Genomic DNA, 25,206 nt, shown 5'->3' on the forward strand with positions numbered 1-25,206 from the left:
AACCACCAGTGTCCATGTTGAAAGGGGTTCACTTGCCTCTTCAGGATTGTAGTCAGAGCCCCATTAGGGAACCACCAAGAAGGTTCATCATTTGGCACACTTGTACCCTTAGCAAGACTAAGATGACTCCAAAATACTGACAGTTTTGGTCCTGTGACCATTGATCATGATATTTCAACTTGAATGGATTGAGAAAGGCCTTTCAGATAGTAAGTCAGTTCTGTATGTATCTGTGGATGATTGACAAGTAGATGAGCAAACTGGAAGGGGGAAATCCATTCCAGATGTGGGTGGCATCAACCAATAGGCTTGCAGTATGGATGGAGTAAGAAAGGAAAGAAGGAAGTGTTCCAGTTTGAAAGCTCCAGTCTTTGCTGTCACTTTGGATATCGCTCTCCAGTTTCCTTAATTTTCCAGCACAGACTTATACCCATCACCCAACAATTATCTGCCAGGCTTAGACTTAAGACTTATGCCACATCCTTGATCTCTCTTGTTTGGCAGCTTCCATCTTCTTGGCTGAAGAGCTATTGGATCCTCCATCTTCACTGCACACAGAGAGCCAGTGTAGACTCTCCTGCTACTAATCTTGCAAACAATGACCATTGTGGACTTTCCTGTCTCTTATAAGTATAGCTAATAAATCCTATTTCAGAAGTAGCTGTTATATGTTTTATAATATAAATATTTGTACAAATTTATATTTATTCTTTTTCTCTAAAGATCCTTAACCAATAAAAGGCCACATCTTTCTCCTTAGTGTTAATTGAAGAAATATTTGACCCAGAATTTCTTCCACATAATGTTCAATTCTTGAAAGTGTAAGAGGTGAGTGAGAGGAGCTAGGGATTTAGCTCAGCGGCATAAGCACCTGCCTTGCAAGCAGTCAGTCATGAGTTCGATCCCCAGTACCGATAAAAAAGAAAAAGACAAAAAAAAAAAATCTTTAAAAAAAAAGAGGTGAGTGAGAGCAAATCTTACAATTGTATTTAGCCCCCATGTGTCCCTGTCAAATTGAACTGTTTGCTATGTCTTAAACATTTTCCCAGACTCTTGCATTTTTATGTATGCCGGCCTTCAGCAGAAGCACCATCTGCCTCTCTCTCCAATCCCCGTGCATATAAATACACTCTACTCAACACCCATATCAAAGACCCTGTCCTCCATGATTCATCAAATGCTTAGTGAGAATTAATTTTTTAGACAGACATGATAGTGCATGCCTGTATTCTAAATAGTGTGGAAAGATGAGGCAGGGGATTGGAGCTTCAAATCCAGCCTAAGCAATTACACAAGACTCTGTCTCAAAATTATTTTTTGTCTCAAATTTTTAAAAAAATAAATTAATAAAACCTGGGGTTATTGGGCAGCAGGGAGGAGAATCAGATGCCAGCCCTTTCCTGTGGGTCAGCGCCATGTGGAGGCCACATGGAAGAGAACCAGACGCCAGCAACTTCCTGTGAGCTGGTACCACTTGTGAGCCATGGGAAGGAGAATAAGAAACCAGCCACTTCCTGTGAGTTGGCGCCATTCTTGGGCCATGGAAAGAACAAGCCAGCCACTTCCTGTGGGTCAGCACCATTCACAGGCCGTGAGGAGAAGAACCAGAGGCCAGCCCCTTCCTGTGTGTTGGCACCATTCATGGAATGTGGGGAGGAGAATCAGACATCCCCATTTCTGTAAGTTAGCACCATTAACAGGCCACAGGCCATAGGAGAACCAGATGCCAGCCCCTTCTGGCACAAAGGCTCAGAGACAAAAAGAGCCAACCTTCCCACCACCACCTCATAAATGACCAGTTGATCTGGAGAAACACAGATTGAGGCTATAGCTATTGAAGTAAAATACAATATAATGTTTGTAGTGTTTAGTGTTTTGTTGATTTTGCAGGCTTAAAGCTGATAGTCTGATCACCTATTTAGAGGAAAGCAATACACAATATAGCATCTATGGGGGACCTCCTTCTGAAGGTGGTAGCCATTGTTAATTCCCTATTATCTTGTTTTAAAGTCCTGTATTGTTTTCATTGTTTGGTTTGGTTTGGTTTCATTCTGTTTTGCCTTGTTTGATTTTATTATATCCAATGATATGGGCAGCTATTTCAAAGATAAAAAATATATTATGGTAGCCATTTTGGATTTACTATTATCTTTTTTTTTTTTTAATGGATTACATATTGTCATCTTAGAAATAATTGTTCAAGTCACAAAATTAAAGCTTGTAAAGTGGACATTCCATCAATGATACTGCAAACAGTTCTGTTCAATGATCCAATAAAACTCTGTGATATCATATTCTATCTTATACACTTAAATATACATGCAGTTATATAGTTTAGAGCACTTTCTTTTCCTCTCTTTTGTACAATGACTATTACACATTTTGGGTTTCATTGCTCCCACGGTTCTTATTACTTTTTTGGAAGAGAGTAAAACCAAATGTGACATAACAGAACAGAATCGGTCAAGTCAAAAGGGTGGACATAATAGATAATGTGAAAACATAATACAAGGTGATCAACAATGGTTACCATAATGCCTCCCGCTATCTCTAATAGAATTGCCTATACCATTAGTTATAATGGATTTACTATTATCTTGAAGTCTTGTATTGTGTTCATTATTTTGTTTTTATTTGTTCTGTTCTGTTTTGTTTTATTTTACTATGTCTGATGGTATGGGTAGCTATTTTTGAAGACAAGAGGCATTATGCAGATTTCCTATTATCTTGTTTTGAAATCCTGTATCACTTACACTGTTTTGTTTTGATTGGCTTTATTTTGTTTTATTTTGTTTGGTTTTATTCTCTTTAAAGTAAAAAAAATTAATTAAAAAAAGGTCTGGGGTTGTAGCTCAGAGAAAGACCCTCGATATAATCCTGAGTACCAAAAAAACAAAAAAGTTTTCTTCCTCCTCCAGCATTCTATAGTGCTTTATCCATACACTACTTTTAGAACTTATAAGTTTCCACCTGTTTTTTTAGGTATTGATATTTATCTTGTCTCCCTTATTAGACTCTAACTTTAAGAGAAGGTCATTGTCTAATTTATATTAGTACCCTCTCACTCTTACAGAATGTTAACTCAGCATCAGCAGCATAATAGGAACTCAGTAAATAATTCACAAATGAGTGAATAAATAAATAAAATAATGAATGAGGAAATGAAAATCTTCCAAGAAAAACCTAGCAAGTCTGGACAAAATTGGGGCACCAATCATTCATTATTCAAGTGAATAATGCTCTGCTCCAGCCATGCCTCACTCCTTTCCATTTCTGCAAGAAATAGAAACTACAATAAGAGGATGGGTCATTACTGTCAAAGTGAATCTCTATCCCTTGAGGTGTGAAACACCAGCATTCAATAAACCTTGTGACCTATTCTCTGGGCACATTCCACCCCCATACATTACAGCCACATCAAACTTGGGAATCCAAAGTCCATCAGTTAAGAGACCTGATTATAGGTCACAGATCCTCCAATTGTTTCTCCTGGATCCCTGATTCCAAGAAGGTAATAGAGCTAGGAAGGAAATCCCCAGACATACACAGATACTCTCTCACGGTGTGCTTTAGCCAGACCAGTTCTGGTTGTCACCTATTTTATATTTTAGTTTCCAGAGAAGATTTCATGAATGGAAAGTGCCTACCTTAACAAAAGAGAGATTTGAAAAAAAATCTAGTCTATCCACATATTACATGAGATCTTCAGGAAGTCAAAAATCAGAATTGAGCCCCCAACCCCTAATACTTAGTAAAATGACATAAACTTAATTAGGAAGGTGGCATCAGGAAAGAAGTGAATTATGCAAGTTCTAATTTGGCAAGTGCCTTTTTTCAGCTTTGGTTTTCCAATTTTGAAATGAAAGGGACTGATCTAAAATGGTACTGACCCATAGAACTGAGAAGATGAACATGTCTTACATTTGTGCAAGCCAATATGGAGGCGACCAACCCTAAGTGGCTAGTGACCACCTAAAATGTGGCTACTACAACTAAGGAATTGGATTTTTTTTTTTTTTTTTTGTCTTTTTGAGACAGGATCTCACCATGCAGTCCAGGCTGGCCTTGGGCTCACTTTGTGGCCCAGGCTGGTCTCAAACTTGCAATAATCCACCTGCCTCAGCCTTCCAAGTGCTGGGATTACAGGAGTATGCCACCACGCATGGCCAGGAATTGGATTTTAAATTTAAATTTAATTTTAAATTTAGTACGTATCTATGGCTACCAGCTATCATATCAAGAAAGCACATAATCTCTAAGTACCCTTTGCTCTGAAATGATCTCTAAAGAATCTGCCTCTGCTTCACTCCTCCCAACAGCAGGCCTTGGCATTTATCATGTTCTCCGTTACTGTCACTGCCTGTACAGTGCACATGTGAATACACACACACACACACACACACATCCTTCCACAAAACAAACAGTAGATGTCCCTATTATTCAAAACATCCACTATTGCAGTTGAGTCAGAACCTCTAGTGAAAAAAAGAACATGGGCCTAGCCATTGTGGTATCACTTTGTTAAAATTGGACCCAGGAATCTAGTCACTCTATAAGAAATCCTTAAATGCCACACTGCTGAGCAGTTTCTCTACAGGACAAAAAGATTGCTCACAAAGCCCCAAGTTGCTGCTCACTCAGTTACCTTGAGTGATACCCCCCCAGCCCTGGACCCTAGAATACCTTCTGTTTCCTCAAACATTCCACATGTTTCCAAAGACAAAGCCAGAACAAAATAAAGATCACTACAACATTTATCTGAGGCTGTATTGTGCAAAGTAAATTTGCAAGTTACTTCCCATGGCTTTGTGTCTAACTGTCCTCCTGCCAAGAGGCAGAAACGGTAACTGCAAAATAAAATAAGTAGTATACAGTGGAGGCAGTCCACAGGGCACTGAGAATGGAGGCTGGAACTCAGATTTCCTACAACTCTGCATCCACTGTAAACACAGGCCAAATTCATCCTTTATCAAACCCTCAGAAGATTTCAGATGTCACTGTGGCATATGCATCACCATGATATAGTTACAGTCTTGCACAGGCATCACTGTTGTGCAGTGGTTAGAACGTGAGCTCTGGAGTCAGTCTGAATTTTCATGCCAGGTCACAATGTCCTACGTCAAGTTACTCACTTACCCTGAAAACCAGCGTCTTCAAGTAAGAACAGTTGGGGAAAAATACAAGCGACCACAAGAGTGGCAAGCCTCTATGTGACATTAGTTCTGAAAGAAAAGAAATTGCTGTTCCATCCTTACTCCTTTAAAAAAAAAAAATGCCAACCTGGAGATTTTCCTACATTAACCACTTCTCATGAACTACCTCATTTATTATTCTCAGCTTAATTGAAATTTTTATTTTAACTAAAGATACTTTCATTGACCTTTCACTTTCACAGTTGATTAGCTCATCTCTCTTGTACACATTTCTACCCTTTTCCTCATAACTGTGCCTAACAACTAACTTCCCAGGTGATCCTGGGGTATCACTATATCCCTTCCTACATGTCAATTAGGAAAGTAAATTAAACTCATTAACCATCTATCCTTTGTTATAGTCCATTTTTTTTTTGTTCCTGTAACAGAGCACATGAGATTAGGTGCTATTGTTTAGATCTTGAGTGTCTCCCAAAAGGTCTTATACGCTAAATACTTGGTCCTTGCCGGGCATGGTGGCTCAAGCCTGTAATCCCAGCATTCTCGAGAGGCTGAGGCAGGAGGATCATGCAAGTTTGAGACCAGCCTGGGCTACAAAGTGACATCAAGGCCAGTCTGAACTGCCTAGTGAGATCCTGTCTCAAAAGAAAAAAAAAAGAAAAAAACAATTCGGTCCTCAGGAAGAAGTGCAGTATTAGGAGATGACAGAATCTTTACAGTATGACATCCAGTGTAGACCTTTAGATCATCAAAGGCATAGCTTTGCAGGGGACTGTGGTACTCTGGGGTCTTCTTTGTTCTCTTTTGCTCTTTGGCTCCTGATGTAAGTAGTGTTGCTCTGCCTCACATTCTCACCATGACATGCTGCGTCACTCCAGGCCTAAAAGCAATGGACCTGTCCAATCAAGGCCTGGAATCCCTCAAACCATGAGTCAAAGTTATCCTTTTCTTCTCTAAGTTAATTATATTGAATATTTTGCTATAGTGATAGTTGCTTAAAACACTGAGTGATTTATAGAGAATAGACTTTAGTTTCTTACAATTCTGGAAGCTTGGATGTTCAAAGTGAAGGGGTTTGCAGCTACTAAGGCACATTTTTCTATGTCATTCTATGGTAAAAGACAAAAGAAAAGAACAAGAAGGTGAAAGGAGGAACAAATTCATACTTTTATCAAGAATCTGTTCTCTGTGATATGGTATTAATCTATTCATGAGAGCAAAGCCCTCATGACTTAATTACCTCCTAAATATCCAGCCTCTCAACACTTTGCATTGGGAATTAAGTTTATAACAACTTTGGGAGACATATTCAAATCATAGCATTATACCCCTGACCATCAAAATTCATGTCCTTCTTACATACAGAACACATTCATCCCATCCTAAATATCCCCAAAAATCTCATTCCAACATCACTCATCTGAATGAGCTATGAGTGAGACGCAATACATGATTCATCCAAAGGCAATTTCCTTCCCAGCTGTGAATTTGTGGAATTAACAAGTTATATGCCTCTAAAATACAATGGTGGGACAGGAATAGAATAGACATTCTCATTCCAACAAGGAGACATAGGCAAGAAGAAAGGGATAACTGGTCCCAAAAGCCCAAAACTCAATAGGAAAAAACATTGCGTTAAAACCGGAAAATAATCTCCTTTAACACCATGTCCCATGTTCTCAGCACATAGTTTTTAATATGCTTTAAAATCTAGGATTTCAGGGCCCCACAGCTTACAAACTCTGGGCCTGCAGAATTACCAGCAGGTGGATGTCACCAGAACCCACTGTCTATATCCGCAAGAGTGTTGGACTCAGCCACACGTAGGGCTGCTTGAGCTGAAGCTGGGGTAGTAAAGGAATGCAGTACCAGACTGCAAGGAGCAGAGCTCCACGGCAACCTGAGTAGCAAATTCTGAAGTCTCAGGGGGCCTGTCTGGAAACCACGCCCTGCTGTGGGCCTCTGATGGGCAGGCCTGCCTTGGGAATCTCCAAATACCTTCTGAGCCTTTTTCCAATGTCTTGATGTATAGCATTCTACCCAGATCATCTCTTTAGCAAATGGTCCCTTGGCCAACATTTAGTTTGCCTGCCTAAACACACTTTTCATTCTTTACAGGCCAGACTGAAACTTTTCAAAATTTTTACTTCCTATTTTCCTTTTAAAAATTTCACCTTTAAATTATTTTTCTCCTTTTACTATAAGTAGCCAAAAAGAAGTTATGATGCACATTTACTATTTAAATATCTCTTCTGCCAGATATCCTTGTTTATTGTTCTTAAACTCTTCCTTCCACAATGTCCTAGGACTCAGACATAATTCTGATAAGTTCCTTGCCACATAACAAGAAAAGCTTTTTGTCTAATTTCTAATACCTTCTCAGTTCAGGCTGAGACCTCCTGAGAGTAGTCTTAGAGTTTTACCAGCATTCTAACCACAACTATTTAACCTCTAAGAAGTTGCATGTTTTGGCTATAGTTCTCTTTTTCTGCACCCTCACTAGAGTCACTCTTATGTTCCATTTGCAGAAATCTAGACCTTTCTTCACTGTGCTCTTTCAAATTGTTCCAGCCTCTATCCACTGTCCTCTTCCAAAGCCGCATCCACATTTTCAAGTACAATACTTTTAACAAAATCCTCACTGCTCAGTAACAAACTTCTTAGTTTGTTTTGTGCTGTATGATAGAATACCTGAAGCTGGGTAATATGTAAAGAACAGAGACTTATTTATTACAGTTCTATTAGGTGGAAAGTCCAAGATTAAGAAACCCACATTTGGCAAGGACCCTTTTGCTGATTCATCCATGGCAGGAGGCAGAAGAACAAGAGAACACATATAGGACAAAGAGAAAAGGGAAGAATGCCGAATTCATCTTTTTATTGGAAACCTATTCACAAGACAACTAACTCAATCCTGTTGCAACAGCATTAATTCATTCCAGCCACCCCTAAAATTCCCACTTCTCAACACTGTTATAGTAGGGATTAAGTTTCCAAAACATGAATTTGGTTGAGACATGCAGGCCATAGCACTACCAAATATCTTCCTTTAGATGCTATGAATCCTAATCTAATAAAAAGGTCAGATGGATAAATCAAAAACTGTAACCCAAATTTCCTAGTGCCTACAGGAGCACCTAGCAATTCATTTTACTCTCCCATAACATAATATGTGGTTTTCAGTCTCTGAATATTTACTGTAAAAAGGTGTCATGTGTCAATTTCAAACCGCGTGGGAGCTACAGCTTCCTGCCCAACAGCTGTACTTTGATGTGACTCAGTACATGACCACAAAACTGTCTATGTCTATATTGCTCTCTAAAAATACGACAAAAAGTTAGTATGCCTAATATTTCTTCAAATTCACTCAGACCAAACAGAAAAAACAGCTATCCCACAACATTTATTGACAGCTGTCAATAAAACAACATTCGAACAATGACAGGATAAACATTAAACAGTTAATTGGACTCCAAAGATTTCTTTTACATTGTAACTCACTGTAATTAGTCAGATGCTTTTAGAATGTTGGTATGGAATATTTGGTGAACTAATAAACATCTATAATATTTCTCTATATAAAGGGCAAAAAATTATTATGAAATTACTCTTCTTTCAAAGATACCATTAAAATATGGAAAACATGGGTAAGTCATTGAGGACTCTATTGTTTAATATATTAAGTATGGAGAAGAATATAGGAACTCTAGATATCTACCACTGAGCTGTTACTAGAAGTTAATTATCAAATTTTACCAATTCAGAGACTTATAAATGTTTTATATATCGTATAATGTTATACCATAACCAGAAGTATATGTTGTCACAAATAAATAAATAAATAAATAAGCAAGCATATAGATGATTAGAGTCAGAAGAAATATTGAACTAAGTCTCAGAAAAATGAGAGGAGAGTACTATCTGCTTTGGTCAAATGAGAACTGCAGAGATTTATGGACTCAAGCCAAAGTCTCTAATACCAGGTGCTGAGAAAAGCTGGGAAGAAGGAAGTACAAGGTTTTAATGCACTGTAACCCCTGAGAAGCAAACTGTAGCCAGGTATGGCCCATCCTGAACTTGATTCACTTGACACTCTTTGGAGTCCATCCATCACACACTCAATCATAAAAAAGGAACCAACTCTCCCTTGGGACACATTTGGCAAATACTATGACTTGAAAATGATTTCAGGTTGAACTGGGATATAGGAAGTTCACTACTTGCTGAGGGTCCACACTGTATCAGACAACACTTTATATCAGTTCTTCTCTACTACAGCAACTACTTTAAAATCACTTGGGAAACAGGAAGAAATGCTTAGGATCAACCCACATGAAATATTTAGTAGTGGAACAATTCCTTTACTGTAATCTTCTGCACATCACCAAGAATTAGGTACTGTGGTGCTCATACATGACACTGGCATTTAATTATGCAGCTGAGATTTAGAATAGACCTCACTATTTAATATAATGACCACAGCCTAAGACTAGATGTTCCTGATTCTGGTCTCTACTTAGACCATCAGACCCATTTGGGGAGTATCTCTCTATGGTAGACACTTCAAAGCCTTTTCTTTCTTCACTAGGGATAAAAGTTCTACATTATTATTCATATTTTCAGGTATTTCTTCTATTACCTTGCCTATTTTATTATTGAGATTCAGTGTTTGGCTATTTGCTTGACATTGTCCCTGGCTTGGTCTGCACTAAATTTATTTTTACTTTTTTTTCTCTTTGTGCTTTAGTTCAGGCAATTTCTTTTGGACTGTCCTCAAGTCCTCTAGCTCCTCAGCTGAGCTGAGTCTACTAATGAGCATATCAAGATCTTTCATCTTCTTTCATAATCATTCTTTCATCATGTTTTTTACTTCCTGTATTTTCCTTTGGTTAGGTCTTATAGTTTCCATCTCTCGATCATTCTTCATATGTTTATGAATTCTATTAATTATCTGATCCTCTGTTCAATAATTTTAACCTCTGAATCATATCTCAGTTTGATCCTCTTGATTGCTTTGTCTCGACTATATGCTGTACTTTCCTCTGTCTGTGTGTCTTATAATTTGCAGGTCATGAGCTGCTGAGGTAGCTTCATGTTTTGATATGTGAAAAACTTTTTCCGACCTCTGCTGTGGGACATTGAGTCATTCTACCAAGGAGTTCATCTCAGTTCGTACATATTGTCATTGCAGTTACCCTCAGTGAACTACAGGCTTTTCATTTGCCTAGTATAAACTTATGTTTACAATGAGGTAAGGTTACACTTCTAGAAAGCTTATCTCAAAGCTCTGCTCCACTTCTGCCTCAAGCTTTACTTATGAACCTACACTCAAAGAAAAACTTTCTCCGTGTTTTTGAACTCCTGCTCTTAATAAACACCTATTAATGTTACTGAGTTCATGCTAGCCTGAGCTAGGGGCCCTTTTCTGTGATACTGGCTCAGCCTTGGTTCTAGGCCTGAACTGTGTGCCTTGGTCCTGAGGAACAGGTTGACCTCAGTGGTCCTATCTCTTCCTAGTGGCAGAGGATATTTTCTTGTCTTCTTCCATAAATAGATGGCTGTGGGTTTTTGCTCTTCTCTTCTCCCAACTACACTGTGTCTTCGCCTATGCCTAAAGCATACGAGAATATTTGCTGCACTTTCCACACAAGCTTAGGGCTTCCCTGAGGAGAAACATAGGGGTAAAGCATCTAAGGAGAGGGTCATTCTTTTCCTGCAGTGAAACTGTTCTTCTCCTCTGCCACACTTTCTGGGCCCCTGCATCACCTACAATCTTTTCATGTTGAAATCCATAGAGAAAAGCTCACTGGAAGAAATTAATTTTATCTGTGTCCAAAGCATTCATAGATGCTATATTCTTATCCTAACACATAGTTAACCTTAAAACTTCTCAATTTTTTCTGGTGTGCTTCTGTGATTCCCTGCATCTCTTCCTATCATGTGTTGGTCCAGGTAATCAAGAGTCACCTCTCTATGGAGCTACCTGTCCTTCCTTAAATGTCACAATACTTTGATGACCTAAACTCTCAATTCTCTAAGATGTTTGAAAAAAGTTACAATTTTGAATGTTATTCAGATTTGTCTTTGTTGTAAGGGTGAAACAATTCTCTTTTCAACTTTCTACATCCCAAGTAGAAATCAAAAGTCTAATTTATGTTTTTAAAAGATCAGTATAGTCATTGTTTGAAAAATAACATTTTGGGGCTGGGGATTTAGCTCAGCGGCATAAGGCCCTGCCTTGCAAGCAGGCAGTTGTGAGTTCGATCCCTAGTACCGATAAAAAAAAAAAAAAAAAAAAAGGAAAAAGACCAAAAAAAATAAAAAAGAAAGAAAGAAAAATAACATATTATGGGGCAAGACAGAAGTAACCTATGGCTTGAAGAAGAATAATTCAGGAAATTGAGAGGCTGAAGTATTGCACAGATACTGAAATCAGCAAAGTTTAACAGAAGTACTAGTGGAGAAAAGAACAATAAGATAAGCCTGATATTGTCTAGAAATAAATGGGTTCCTTAAAATGCTAAACAGAATTATCATATAAGCTAGCAACTTCCTCCTAGGGTTATACCCAAAGCAAGTGCAAGCAAACACCCAAACAGTGTCTTGTACAACCTGATTCGTGATAGTCAAAAGGTGGAAATAACTGATGAATGGATAGAGTGGAACATTAACCAGCCTTATGGATGAAGTTCTGATGCAGGCTACAACATAAATAAACCCTTTCGACTGCTTTTGGTTTCTCTCTTGGTGCAGTGATCCAAACCTTCATCCCCAAGGAGTCTAAACTTCATTGCCTTTCCCTTGTTGGGTGTCTTAAACTACATTTTTAATAAGCTTATGTTTAAGGATAATATTCCTCCATGAACTACGAATATAGCAGCTACTTTAATTTCTTGTTTTGTAATCAATTGTTCAACTATTCCAATCATTTTTATTTCCAGGTATTCATCTTTATTTATTGATATATTAAAATACTCATTTTGGTCATATATGTAGACAATATATGTTGCAATTTTATAATCATATTTGATATTTTAAAGTATAAAAGTTACATAATTGAAGCCATTCAACTCTTCCTTTATAAATTTCTGCTTTTATATCATATTTCAAAACATCTTTTCTATTTCTACATTTTGTTCCTACTCATTAATATTTTAGTTAGTGTTTTTATAGTTGAATAGTGTGAGCTAAGAATCTAACTTCTGGAGCCCTGCCGCAGGTGTGAGAGTTGGCTGGGAACCACTTTCAGGATGCTGAGGTCCAGTGAAGCTGGAGTCAGAGTGGCTCTTCAAGAGTTACTGATCAGTGAAATGGCAGAGAATGGGAAAAACTGTGACCAGAGATGTGAGTGATGCACAAGAAACAACACAATGGAAATGTCACAAAACCCTCTCCAATGAATGCAAAGAAGAGGGCTAATTGCAAAGAAGGAATATTGTCCTGAGGAGACAGCCACCACCTGACTGGCAGTACTTTTCTCTGGAAATTCTTGTAAACTTAAAGGAATAGACCTCAAAATTATGGCATCATCGAAGCAGTGTGGTATCTTTTTTTACTGCTTCTTGCTGTTCTATGGCTAACTATTACGTTGAGGAAGCACATCAACAGCATGCGCAATGTGTGAAGAAACAATTTCTTCTGTAAGCTGCTGGGTAGCCTTGGGAATTTTGTCTTCTGTGGGAGCTGGAATAGGCCTACACACCTGGCTGCTTTATCTGAGCCTACCATTGGTTACATTAGCTGCTTCTGAAGGCAGTTAAGTTAATTTCCCTAAACCTTCTTATCCTGTTTATTTGTCCAGAGGAAGAAGGCACTGAAGGTGGCATTTCTTGTGGAGCACCATCTTGAAAGTTAGGATTGAGAACTTCCTCTGTATTTCAAGGCTAGCGCAACTCAGCTCTCAGGTGCTGAACCAGATGATGAAGAGTATCAGAAATCTGAAAAGATGCTCCTGAACACATGAAGTCTGCGAGGACTTTCCCTCTCAAGCTAAACTGACACTTCAAAGACTCATCAGAAGCTGGGTATTTTAGAATGCTAGCCTGTGCTTCAATTCCAAATACACAAATTGATCTGGCTGGAATAACATGTGGACACTCTCTTATGCCTTTTTGAATGTTCTTTGGTGCAATCTTGATTGAAAAAGCAAGAATTAAAATGCATATCTGGAAAAATCTTTGTTATGATAACCTTCAGCTAGCACATAGTGGAGAAGATGATGGCTTTCACCAGTGCCATATCAGACACAGGTCCCTCTCTGCAGAAGCCATCCCAGGAATTCCTTGAGTCTGAGCAGCAGGAGCTTCACCACAGCAGCAAAGCGGCATGCCACAGGGAGAAAACAGTTTGTCCTGGGTGTTTGAGTGGGTGGTAGTCATGATGGGGTGTTACTTTATCCTACCATTAACTCCATTACACAAAATTATGCCAAATGAATTCAGCAGCAGTTGAACTCAGAGAAAAAAAAACTAAGGGAAAAAAAATTGACTCCAGAAGTTAGAATGAATGTTTTCTACCTGAAATTGGGAGGGCTCCAAATCAGGAAGAAAAATTCCCTTTTCCAACCTCTATCAATTTTAAAACTTCTTCTGAAGGCAGTTTAATCAGTGCTATGCACTGACCTACTTTTTCTATATGGATTAAGATGAAGTATCTAAACTCAAAATGTGTAAATTTTGTTGTAAAAAAGAGAGGAAAAAAAGTGCTCTAGAGGATACAACTGCAAGTGTGTTTAGGTGTGTTAAGATAGATGACATATTACTGAGTTTTGTTGGATCATTGACCAGAACTGTTTGCAGTCTCACTGTTTGAATGTCTACTTTGTATGCTTTAATCCTGTAACTTGAACAACTATTTCTAAGATGACAATATGTAATCTATTAACTAGTGATTTCTTACCTTTTTTTGTAACTCTGTGTTACTTGTACCCTTATATTGCTTTGTTTTGTTTTTTATTTCTTGTTTTTTCCCTTTAAATAAAAAAAAGATGAAGTATCTACCCTCAGTTAATCCCAAATTATATTTTGGGATTTTTTCTCATTGTCAATTTTTTTTATTTTAAAAAGCAAGACAGGAAAAAAAAGGATAAAGATGATACAGAGTTTCAAAAAAGTAGGAAATTAATGTTAGTTAATATATTGCATATTGTTATCTTAGAAGTAGTTGTTCAGGTTACAAGATCTAGACACAAAGAAATGATCAAACCATCAGTGACAGCACAAGCTATTCTTTTCAATGAACTAACAGAGATTGGTGGTATAGTTATCTATCCTGCATACATATACACACACAGTTATATGTGTATACCTACATACATATAATCTTTTCCTTTCCTCCTTTTCTCCATTCCATATCCCAGTTGTTCTTTCCTTTTGAGCACTTTCTTTCCCTTTCATTATTACAGTATCAGTTATACATTTTGGATCTTACTCCTTCAGTTTTTATTTTTATTATTTTTATACTAGGTAGACAATTCAATATTTATAAATGTGAGTTTGATTTATTTCACTTATGAATATGGTCTCAAGTTGCCTCCATTTACTTATAAAAGCCTCAAGACAAACCTTTTTATAGCTGAGCAATATTACATTGCTTTTTTATACATTTTGCAGTTGGTGGGCATTTGAGTTGTTTCCAAGATTTAGCTATTACAGATTGTAGTGCTATAAAATATACAAATATATAGCTGTGGCATGATATTTTCAATTTCTCTGGGAAAATACCCAAAAGGGGAAAAGCTGGTTGAATGACACTTCCATTCTTAGGTTTTTGAGAAACCTCCATACTGATTTCCACGTGGTTGCACCAGTGTACACTCTCACCAACAAGGAGAACTGTTCCTTTTTCCCCACAGCCCTGCCAACATATCTTATTGGTTGATTTCTTGATGGCAGCCATTCTTTCTGGAGTGAGATGGAATCTCAATATTGTTTTAATTTACATTTCTCAAATGACCAGTGATGGTGAACAGGTCTTCGTGTATCTATTTGCCATTTGTATTTTTTTTTTTAATCTGAGAAGTGTATGCTCATCTCAGACACCCATTTTTGCATTGGGTCTTTGAATTTGGGGGGCTTGATGTTTTTCAATTCTTTATATGTTCTAGATACAAGTCCTTTGTCTGCAGGACAGCTGGCTAAAATTCTTTACCATTCTGTGGATTTGCTTTTCATTCTGTTGGTGATTTCTTTTGAAGTACAAAAGCTTTTTAATAAGAAGAGATCCCCGTTGTTGATTCTTTGAAGTATTCCTGTATGATCTGCATTTTGTTCATGAACTCTTTGCCTACCCTTATGTCTTCAATATTTATACCAGTTTATATTGTATTAGGGTGGTATCTTGGTTGTTTTTTCGAATTGCTGAAACAAAATACCCAACACCCAAAGTTAAAGAGGGAAAGGTTTATTTAGTTCACAGTTTGTAGAGGTTTTAGTCCATAATCAGCTGGCTCCAAGGCAGACTGGCACATGGGAGAGGGGCAACAGTTCATTGCAGTGGAAGACAGCAAAAGCAGCAAGAGCAAAAAAGGGCTAAACAAGGCTCTTCTTGTCCGGTTTATATTATCCAGACTGCTGGAATTAGGGCAGCACCAATCCAAACAGTGGACTGATCCAGCAATCACCCGCCTTTAATCCCAGAACCCTTAAACCCAGCATTGAACCATGAATCCATCACAAACTGTAGATTCAGCCATCTCCAAAAAAGCCCATCTAAAACTGCATGAGGTTTTGGAAGACATCCAGATACAAACCATCACAGGCAGCCACAAACTTATCAGTAACTGCCGTTCTGTACAATTAGAGAATTTCTGACAAACCAGAAGTTTGTAAGTATGTTTAGTACGTTAAGATTTTTAAGCCTGTCACAAATGGTTGCTTTGTTTTTCTAAATCGTCAAAATGTATTAAAGTTACATAGATTGAATAATAGTCTTACAGGTCTACCACAGTACAGTTTAATATGCCATCCTTCCCAGTCCTTTCCCTTCTGCTCTCAAAAAAAAAAAAAAAAAAAAAAAAAAAAAAAGGCCATTTTATGATGCACTGCACATGCTCTGAGGAAATCTATCTTTCAATTTGGAGACTATATAAGGAAAACCTGATTGGTGTCTCATGACACCATTTTTTATTTCTGTTTTATTCATTTTTGTTTGTATTTTTAGAATGAAGTCCTGAAAAAACTTTATAAAGACATCTTTGATCATTACAAAAAAGAATCTAACTTCACCCTTTCCTCAATGATTGCCAGTCTCAAACAAATGCATCAGTGTCTTTTCCTTTCCCCAGTAGAACAAATGTAAAGATAACATTTCACTTCAAAGAAAACAAGAGACATTATAGTAGCCACTGTTGATTTCCTGTTGTCTTGTCCTGAAATTCTGTGTTATTTGCATTGTTTGCTTTGCATTGATATGCTTTGTTCTGTTCTATTTTGTTTTGCTTTGTTTGGTTTTATTCTCTTTAAAATAAAAATGATAACATTTCAAAACAAACATCAATGTAGACTTGTACTGTGATTCGAATGTGTCCACAAAGCTCACATGTTGCAAACTTAAATCCTGAATGAACAATGTTAGAAGGTGGGAATTTTAAATTTAATTATGTCATCAGAGCTCTGGCCTCATGAATAGATTAATGCTATTATTGCAGAAGTCAGTTAGGGGCTGGGGATTTACCTCAGCGGCATAAGTGCTGCCTTGCAAGCTCGCGGTTCTGAGTTTGATCCCCAGTATCAATAAAAAAAAAAGTGAGTTAGTTATCATGTAAATGACTTCCTAGTGAAAGGATAAGTTTGATCCACTTCTCCTCTCTTTCTCTGGCTCTAACTCACCAAGTAAACTCTTCAACTATGTTGTGATGCAGCAAGAAAGAGCCTTGACTCTGGATTTCTGAGCTTCCAAATGGTAAGAAATAAGACTCTGTTCTTTACAAATTATCTAGTCTCATGTATTCTGTCACAGCAGCACAAAGCAGACAAAGGCAACTTGAATTTTCAACTTTTGAATAAATTCTTTTTGAAACTGAGAAAACAGTCAAAGAAGAACAATTTTTACTGGTATATAATATTTGTACATCTTTAGGAGTACATTATGATAATTTGATATATGATATATTACTCATTGTACACAGGGTATATGCACTTCCATCTCTTCAAACATTAACCACTTTTATGTACTAGAAATTTCAAACTGTTTTAGTCATTTTTCTTGTTTTGTGTATTGAACTCAGGCAGGTATGTGCTGCTGAGTTATATCCTTGGCTCCCTTTTAGTCATTTTGAAACGTATCATGGATTGTTTTAACCTATATTTATCCTACCATGCTATAGAAAAGCAGAACAAAATCTTGTTTTAGTCCCTTACTGAATGTCTTTCCATCCCCTCTCCCCTGTTGCGCATCCTAGTTGCTATCAACCACTGCTGTGCCATTTTTTCTAATGATACTGACATTTTAGCTTCCACAAGTAAGAAAAAATAGTATTTGCCTATTTGTGTTAGGGTATTTGACTAAATCTAATGACCTCCATTTCTAGCCATTTTGCTCCAAATGACAGAATTTCACTCCTTTTTATGAATAAGTAATAGTTCATCTGATATAAATTCCATATTTTCTTTATCCATTTATCTATTGATGAGCATCTAGATAGATTCCACATTTTAGTTATTATGAGTAGTGCTACAATAAATATGGGAGTGCAAGTACCTCTTTGTCATACCTCTTTGATTTCCTCTCCCTTGGGTATATATGCATCAGTGGGATTGCTAGATCATATTATAGTTGTATTTTTTAGGGTTTGTTTTTTTTTTTTTTTGCCTTTTTTTATTGGTACCGGGGACCGAACTCACAACTGCCTGCTTGCAAGGCAGGCGCTTAGGCTGCTGAGCTAAATCCCTAGCCCCTATTTTTTAGTTTTTAAGGAAATACAAATCTCTTTTCAACAATGGCTGTACTAATTTACATTCTACCAGCAGTATAACAGATGTCTCCTTTCTCCACATCCTCACTAGTACTTGCATTTTTTTTCTTTTTGTCTTTTTGATGAAAACATTCTAATTTGGGTGAGATGATGTATCATTGTGGTTTTGATTTGTATGTCCCTAATAATTATTTGACACTGATACTTTTCATATGTGTCTTGGCTATTTGTCTTTTTTGGAAGGTTTATTCATATCTTTATACCATTTTAATTGAATTACTTCCTTTGAAGAACAATTTTCTTCTTCCTATTCTTAAATTAATAGTTTCTTGACTTCACATTTACTCTCTAGGTAGAAAACATCTAACCCCACAGGAAATGACCTCATATGTGAAACAAGTAAACATGCAACAAATAAAACATGGCTAGGTTTTCTAGTAATAAAACACTGTTATGGCTCATGTGTAGATGTTCCACTCAAAGCCTCATGCAGTTATAGGTGGGGCTCTTTCAAAGGTAGCTAAATCTAGAGTGTGATTGAGTCATGGTGCAACACTGGGATGAAGGATACTAGGATTAAGGGTGGGTGATTACTAAATCAACTGGCTACAGCAAACAGAAACTCCAAAATGACACTCAGAATTTAGAGGAAGATTTATTTTACATCATGGACACTAACTGAGGTTATTCCCAAAATATCAGGCGCCAATCTCTGGTAGGCTAGGGTTTTCATATGATGCACAAGTAGGAGGTACAAAGAAAAGAGAACAGTCTGGCAGTTCTTCTGATTAGGTAGCAGTGTGAGGTCATTGGTTACAAGACTAGATTAATGATCATCAGTTACAATAAGATGTCCTGCGTGTTCAGTTATACTCTCATGGTTATAGGAGTCAAGAAAATAATTACAGAGCTATAATGCAGTTAAAGGGAGCAGCAACTTCAAAAAGAACAAAGTTTTTAAAAGAATAATTTCTCTGGTGCAGTTTTCCCATTCAAATCCACTGGTTGGAGACCGAGCTCTTCTAGGGGAAGAACCAGCAGCACCTCCTGAGATCCACGCCATGTTGGAACTTAGGACACTGGGAAGCCAAGCAAGTACCTCCCTTCCCTGGTAAGCGGTGATAGTGTGGCAGACTGCTGAGAAACAGCAGCAGCTCCTGAGATCCGCACCATGTTGGAACTGAGGATACTGGGAAGCCAAGCAAGCACCTCCCCTCCCTGGTAAGTGGTTGCGGTGTGGCTGACTGCACCCCTTCCAGGGGGAGAACCAGCAGCAGCTCCTGAGATCCGCACCATGTTGGAACTTAGGACACTGTAAAACCAAACAACCAGCCTACCTCCCTGCTAAGCAATAGTGAACCTACTGAGGCATGGCCTAGAGTCAAATATCCCACTTCCCCTATTCTCTTTCTCCTTCCCCCCCACTCTGCTGCGCATTAGCAAACAGGAACCAGAAATCTGAGCATCTCCTGGGAGGTTGACCATAGCAAATAAGGGGGACTTCCTTCTACCATCTCTTTGAAGGCAAATATTTTTATTACTGTTTTGCTCTTTTCTGATTAATGGTACTGCTCTATTCAATATTGTTTTTGTTTTTTGTTTTGTTTTGTCTTTTTCTTTTTTATCAGTACCGGGAATTGAACTCGCGACTGCCTGCTTGCAAGGCAGGCGCTTATGCCGCTGAGCTAAATCCCCAGCCCCTCAATATTGTTTTGATAAGTTCTATAGTGTTCTATATTTTGTCTCATTTTGATATACATGATTGAAAGAATAACTATTATAAAGATAACAAAATATACTGTGATACCTATTACTGTTATCCTGGTAACCTGCTGTGAAGTTCTGTACCAATTTCACTGTACAATCTTAGTTTGCTTTATTCTGTCTTGTTCTGTTATATACTTTCAAAATAAAATTTTAAAAAAATCCACTGACTGATTTGGCACTGCCCTAATCCTGGTAACCTGGGTAAGTAAAAGAGCAGAAAGATGCTGTTAAGGCTCCCTTGTTGCTTTGTTACCTTCTGCCCTCCATGAACTGTTTCTCCTCTGTGAGGCGTGTCTACCACACCACTCTGCCTTACAGCCAGCTAATTGGAAGCTAAATAATCCTGCCTCCTCTTTAATTTTGGGTGTTGGGTATTTTGTCTCAGCATTGAGAGAAAAGTGACTAAGTTACTAAACAAACACCAAAGTCAGCACATCACAGAAAGATAAAAAAGAGTGAGACAAAACCCACATCCTTTGTGCCACAATATATAACTAAAATCAATATCTGAAACTAAGTGCTTTCCATATATGGGTAGCAGTAACAATGAAAATACGTTTGTCCTTTTTTCTCTCTTTCTTTTACCCTTTGTTCCTTTCATCCTCCTAATTCCAGAAGGTAATACATATTTCCCTATGCTTTTTAGTTTTGCTTCTGAGAAAGTAGAACTCTATACTGGTTTAACATTATGTAAAAAAGAAAAAAATATCACGATTCCCAATGTTTTTAATGTTACCATTTGTACTTGTTATCCAAAAGAAATGGTCTTTCAAGAAAATACATCCTGGTGGATATCTCACCAAGCTGAGAGGGATCTCAGGTTCCAGAGGCACCGTGGCCTGTGGTGAGTGCTCAGCGCACTCTGGCCAAATCCCAGACTGTTGGGGACCCTCCAGACTTCTGGGTGCAGTGAAGTGGAGAAGTGGGCTTGAGGCCTCTGCATCTGCCTCCCCATCCTGGCTGCACTTGGAGAACTGCGGAGCTTCCAACGGGTGGGCAGGCCCACTCTATCCCCAGAGCCCAGCCTGTTTGGGCCTCCCGCACCTAGCCATCGTGTGTGCAGAGGAGGGGCTGGGCAGATCTGGGGTGCCTGCATCAGCCTCCCCCTGTGTCTGGAGGAGTGAGGATGTCTCGGCGGGCAGTGGAGCATCGCGGGTTCCGGAGGCCCTGCAGCCTGTGGTGAGTGCTCAGTGCACTCTGCCCAGAGCCCAGACTGTTTGGGTCCCTCCAGGCTTCCAGGTGCAGTGAAGTGGAGAGGTGGGTTTGAGGCCTCTACATCTGCCTCCACATCCCGGCTGCAATTGGAGAACTGTGGAGCTTCCAACGGGCAGGTGGGCGCACAGTGTCCCTGAGGCCCAGCTTGTCTAAGCAGGAGTTCTGAGCAGGCAGAGGAGGGCCACTGGTTCTGCAGGCCCAGTGGCTTGGGTAGCGTGGTGCCAGAGTGTCAGTAGCTGCAAACATAGAAGGGGATTTCCAACACATCCTGAGGAAGCTTTCAAATAACACTTGAAACACAGAAATATAGGAAAATAACAAAACGAAAGACCAAATTACAACCTCAAACCTCCAGCCCATCTCAAGAAACCCTAGGAGCAAGGTATATAGAAGAAAATATATGCCATTCACCTCAAATATTGGACACAATAGCTACTGAAATTAACAAGCAACTCCAGGAAGCTTTAAAGAAATTCAAACTTGAAATAATCTCCCAGGTAAAAGAAGAAATGATAAAAGAAATGAAAGAGATTCTGAATATATCTAAAGAAAACACAGTTAAAAAATTGGAGGAACTAAACAAAAAGATAGAATCCCTAGATGAGCAGTATAAGAAACAAACAGAATACATAATGCAGATGCACAGAGATATACAGGAAATAAAAAACTCCACTGAAAGTTATAAAAACCACCTTAATGAAAGTGAAGATAGAATTTCACACCTTGAAGACAGGATTGCAGCCAGTGAACAGGAAAGGAAAGATCTTTTAAAAATAACAAGGAATCAGGAAACAACAATTCAACAACTGCAAGATGATGCAAAGAAAAATAACATAAGAATAACAGGGATTAATGAAAAAGAAGGAGACAACATAAAGGATGTCAAGAGGATAATTAGAGAAGTAATAGCTGAAAATTTCCCAAGCATGAGATCAGAAACCGACATCAGGATCAGTGAAGCATATAGAACTCCAAATAGTCATAACCAAAATAAAACTACACCCAGACATATAATAATCACCATCCCAGAAATCCTACACAAGAATAGATTATTAAAAGCTGTCAGAGAGAAAAGACAGATTGCTTATAAAGGAAAACCTATCAGAATCACAGCAGACTTCTCAGCACAAACAATAAAGTCAAGAAGAGAATGGAGTGAAGTATTCCAGATCCTAAAGCAAAATGATTTCCAGCCTAGACTGATGTATCCTGCAAAACTATCATTCAAAATTGATGGTGAAATATGATACTTCCATGACAAAAAACAACTGAAGAACCTCATGAACACCAAACTAACCCTGCAAAAAATATTGAAAGACAGTTTAGATACACCAAGGAAAAAACCACTAAACAAAGCAGATAATTAAACACAACAGAAAGATAAAGATGCAACACCAGAGAGATAACAAGTCAACAATAAACCAGCATTTAACAGTAATAACCATTAATGTAAATGGTCTCAATGCACCAATCAAAAGAAACAGACTAGCAGAATGGATCAAGAAACAAAATCCAACCATATGCTGTTTACAGGAAACCCATCTAACCCAGAAGGATACTCACAGACTGAAAGTCAAAGGATGGAAAACAATACTTCATGCAGCAGGAATCCAAAAAAAGGCAGGAGTAGCCATTCTGTTTGCAGACAACGTGAACTTTAAATCAACAATGACCATAAAGGACAAAGAACGTCACTACATACTCGTAAGGGGGAAACTCCAAGAGGAAGAGGTAACTATCTTAAATATATATGCACCAAACTCCAGAGCACCCAGTTATATAAAACAACTATTAACAGAAATGAAAACTCAAATTATCAGTAACACAATTGTAACAGGAGACCTTAATACGCCATTGACACCAAGGGACAGATCAAGCAGACAGAAAATGAGCAAAGAAATAACAGAACTGAATCACACCTGCGAACACATGGATTTGATAGACATATACAGAATGTTCCACCCAACAACATCAGAATACACATTCTTCTCAGCAGTACATGGAACATTCTCTAAAATAGACCATATATTAGCTCACAGAACATATTTAAACAAGTGCAAAAGAGTTGAAATCATCCCTTGCATGTTATTGGATCATAGCGCTCTGCAATTAGAAATTAATAATAAAAGATACTGCAAAAATCCCGCAAACACGTGGAAACTGAATAACACACTCTTGAGTAATCAGTGGGTCACAGAAGAAATTAAAGAAGAAATTAAACAATACCTAAAAGAAAATGAAAATGCAGATACAACTTACCAGAATTTGTGGGATGCAATGAAAGCCGTCCTCAGAGGAAAATTTATTGCACTGAGTTCCCACATCAGGAAAACAGAACGAATACAAATAAATAACTTGAGGCTACACCTCAAACAGCTAGAAAAAGAAGAGCAAGTCAAGCCAAAAGCCAAAAGAACAGAGGAAATTATAAAAATCAGAGCAGAAATCAATGCAACAGAGACTAAGAAAACAATCCAAAAAATCAACGAATCAAAGAGTTGGTTCTTTGAAAGAATAAATAAAATCGATAAGCCCCTAGCCAACCTTATTTTAAAAAGGGAAGAAAAAGCTCAAATTCATGCAATAACAAATGAAAAAGGTGAAATCACTACAGACCCAATAGAAATACAGAAGATCATCAACACCTATTTCGAAAACCTCTACTCTCAAAAGTTTGATAACATAGAAGAAATAGACAGATTCTTAGAAACATATGAAGTACCAAAGCTACATCAAGAGGATGTAAAACTGTTGAATAACCCAATCTCTGTTAATGAAATTGAAAATGTAATCAAGTCCTTACCTACAAAGAAGAGCCAAGGCCCAGATGTATTCACTGCAGAATTCTACAAGAAATACAAAGACCTAATGCCGACACTCCTCAAACTATTCAATGAAACTGAAAGGGAAGCAATCCTTCCTAAGTCATTCCTGGAAGCAAATATTACTCTAGTAATAGAAAGACCCAACTAAAAAAGAGAACTATAGACCGATCTCCCTAATGAACACAGATGCAAAATCCTCAATAAAATATTGGCAAATAGGATCCAGCAAATCATCAAGAAGATTACACACCATCCCTGGGATTCATCCCAGGAATGCAAGGATGGTTCAACAGACGCAAATCAATAAATGTAATCCACCATATCAATAAAGCCAAAAATAAGAATCACATGATCATTTCTATAGATGCAGGAAAAGCCTTCAATAAGGTCCAACATTTATTCATGATAAGAACTTTACAGAAAATTGGAATAGATGGTCTTTACCTCAATATAATAAAGGCCATTTATGACAAACCAACAGCCAGCATCATACTAAATAGCCAAAAATTGAAAGCCTTTACTTTAAAATCAGGCACAAGACAAGGATGTCCTTTATCACCACTCCTATTTAATATAGTACTGGAAGTACTAGCCAGAGCAATTAGACAAGAGAGAGAGACATAAAAGGGGTAAAGATAGGAAAAGAAGAAGTTAAATTATCATTGTTTGCAGATGACATGATACTCTACATAGAAGACCCCCTAAACTCCACTGAAAGACTCTTAGATACAATAAATAAATTCAGTAATGTGGCTGGATACAAAATCAATACTCAGAAATCAATAGCATTCCTATACACAAACAACAAAATCACAGAGAGGAAAATAAGAGAAACTACACTCTTCACATTAGCAAGCAAAAAAATGAAATATTTAGGAATTACTCTTACGGAAGAAGTGAAAAACCTATATAAGGAAAATTATAATACACTGAAAAAAGAAATTGAAGATGATCTCAGAAAATGGAAAGACATCCCTTGCTCATGGATAGGAAGAACAAACATTGTGAAAATGGCCATTCTCCCATAACTGTTATACAGATTCAATGCAATCCCAATAAAAATACAGTCAACATACCTTATAAATCTAGAGAAATCACTCCTAAAATTCATCTGGAACCAGAAGAGACCTAGAATAGCAAAGGCAATTCTAAGCAGCAAAGACAAAGCAGGAGGCATCACAATCCCTGACTTGAAGTTATACTACAAAGCAACAGTAGTAAAATCAACATGGTATTGGAATCAAAACAGAGCCGAAGATCAATGGAATAGATTAGAAGATAACAACCACAACTACAAACACACTCAACCACCTTATCTTTGATAAAGGAGCCA

General features: G+C 37.8%; 1 pseudogene; it reads left to right on the forward strand.

Moving 5' to 3' along the window:
- Positions 1 to 12,463: 12,463 nt before the first annotated feature.
- Positions 12,464 to 13,756, forward strand: LOC100727313 (vacuole membrane protein 1-like; annotated as a pseudogene).
- Positions 13,757 to 25,206: the final 11,450 nt, after the last annotated feature.

Source organism: Cavia porcellus, unplaced genomic scaffold (assembly GCF_034190915.1).
Source record: "Cavia porcellus strain 051 isolate PalLab524CR breed Dunkin Hartley unplaced genomic scaffold, mCavPor4.1 scaffold_11, whole genome shotgun sequence".
NCBI classification, from domain to species: Eukaryota; Metazoa; Chordata; class Mammalia; order Rodentia; family Caviidae; genus Cavia; species Cavia porcellus.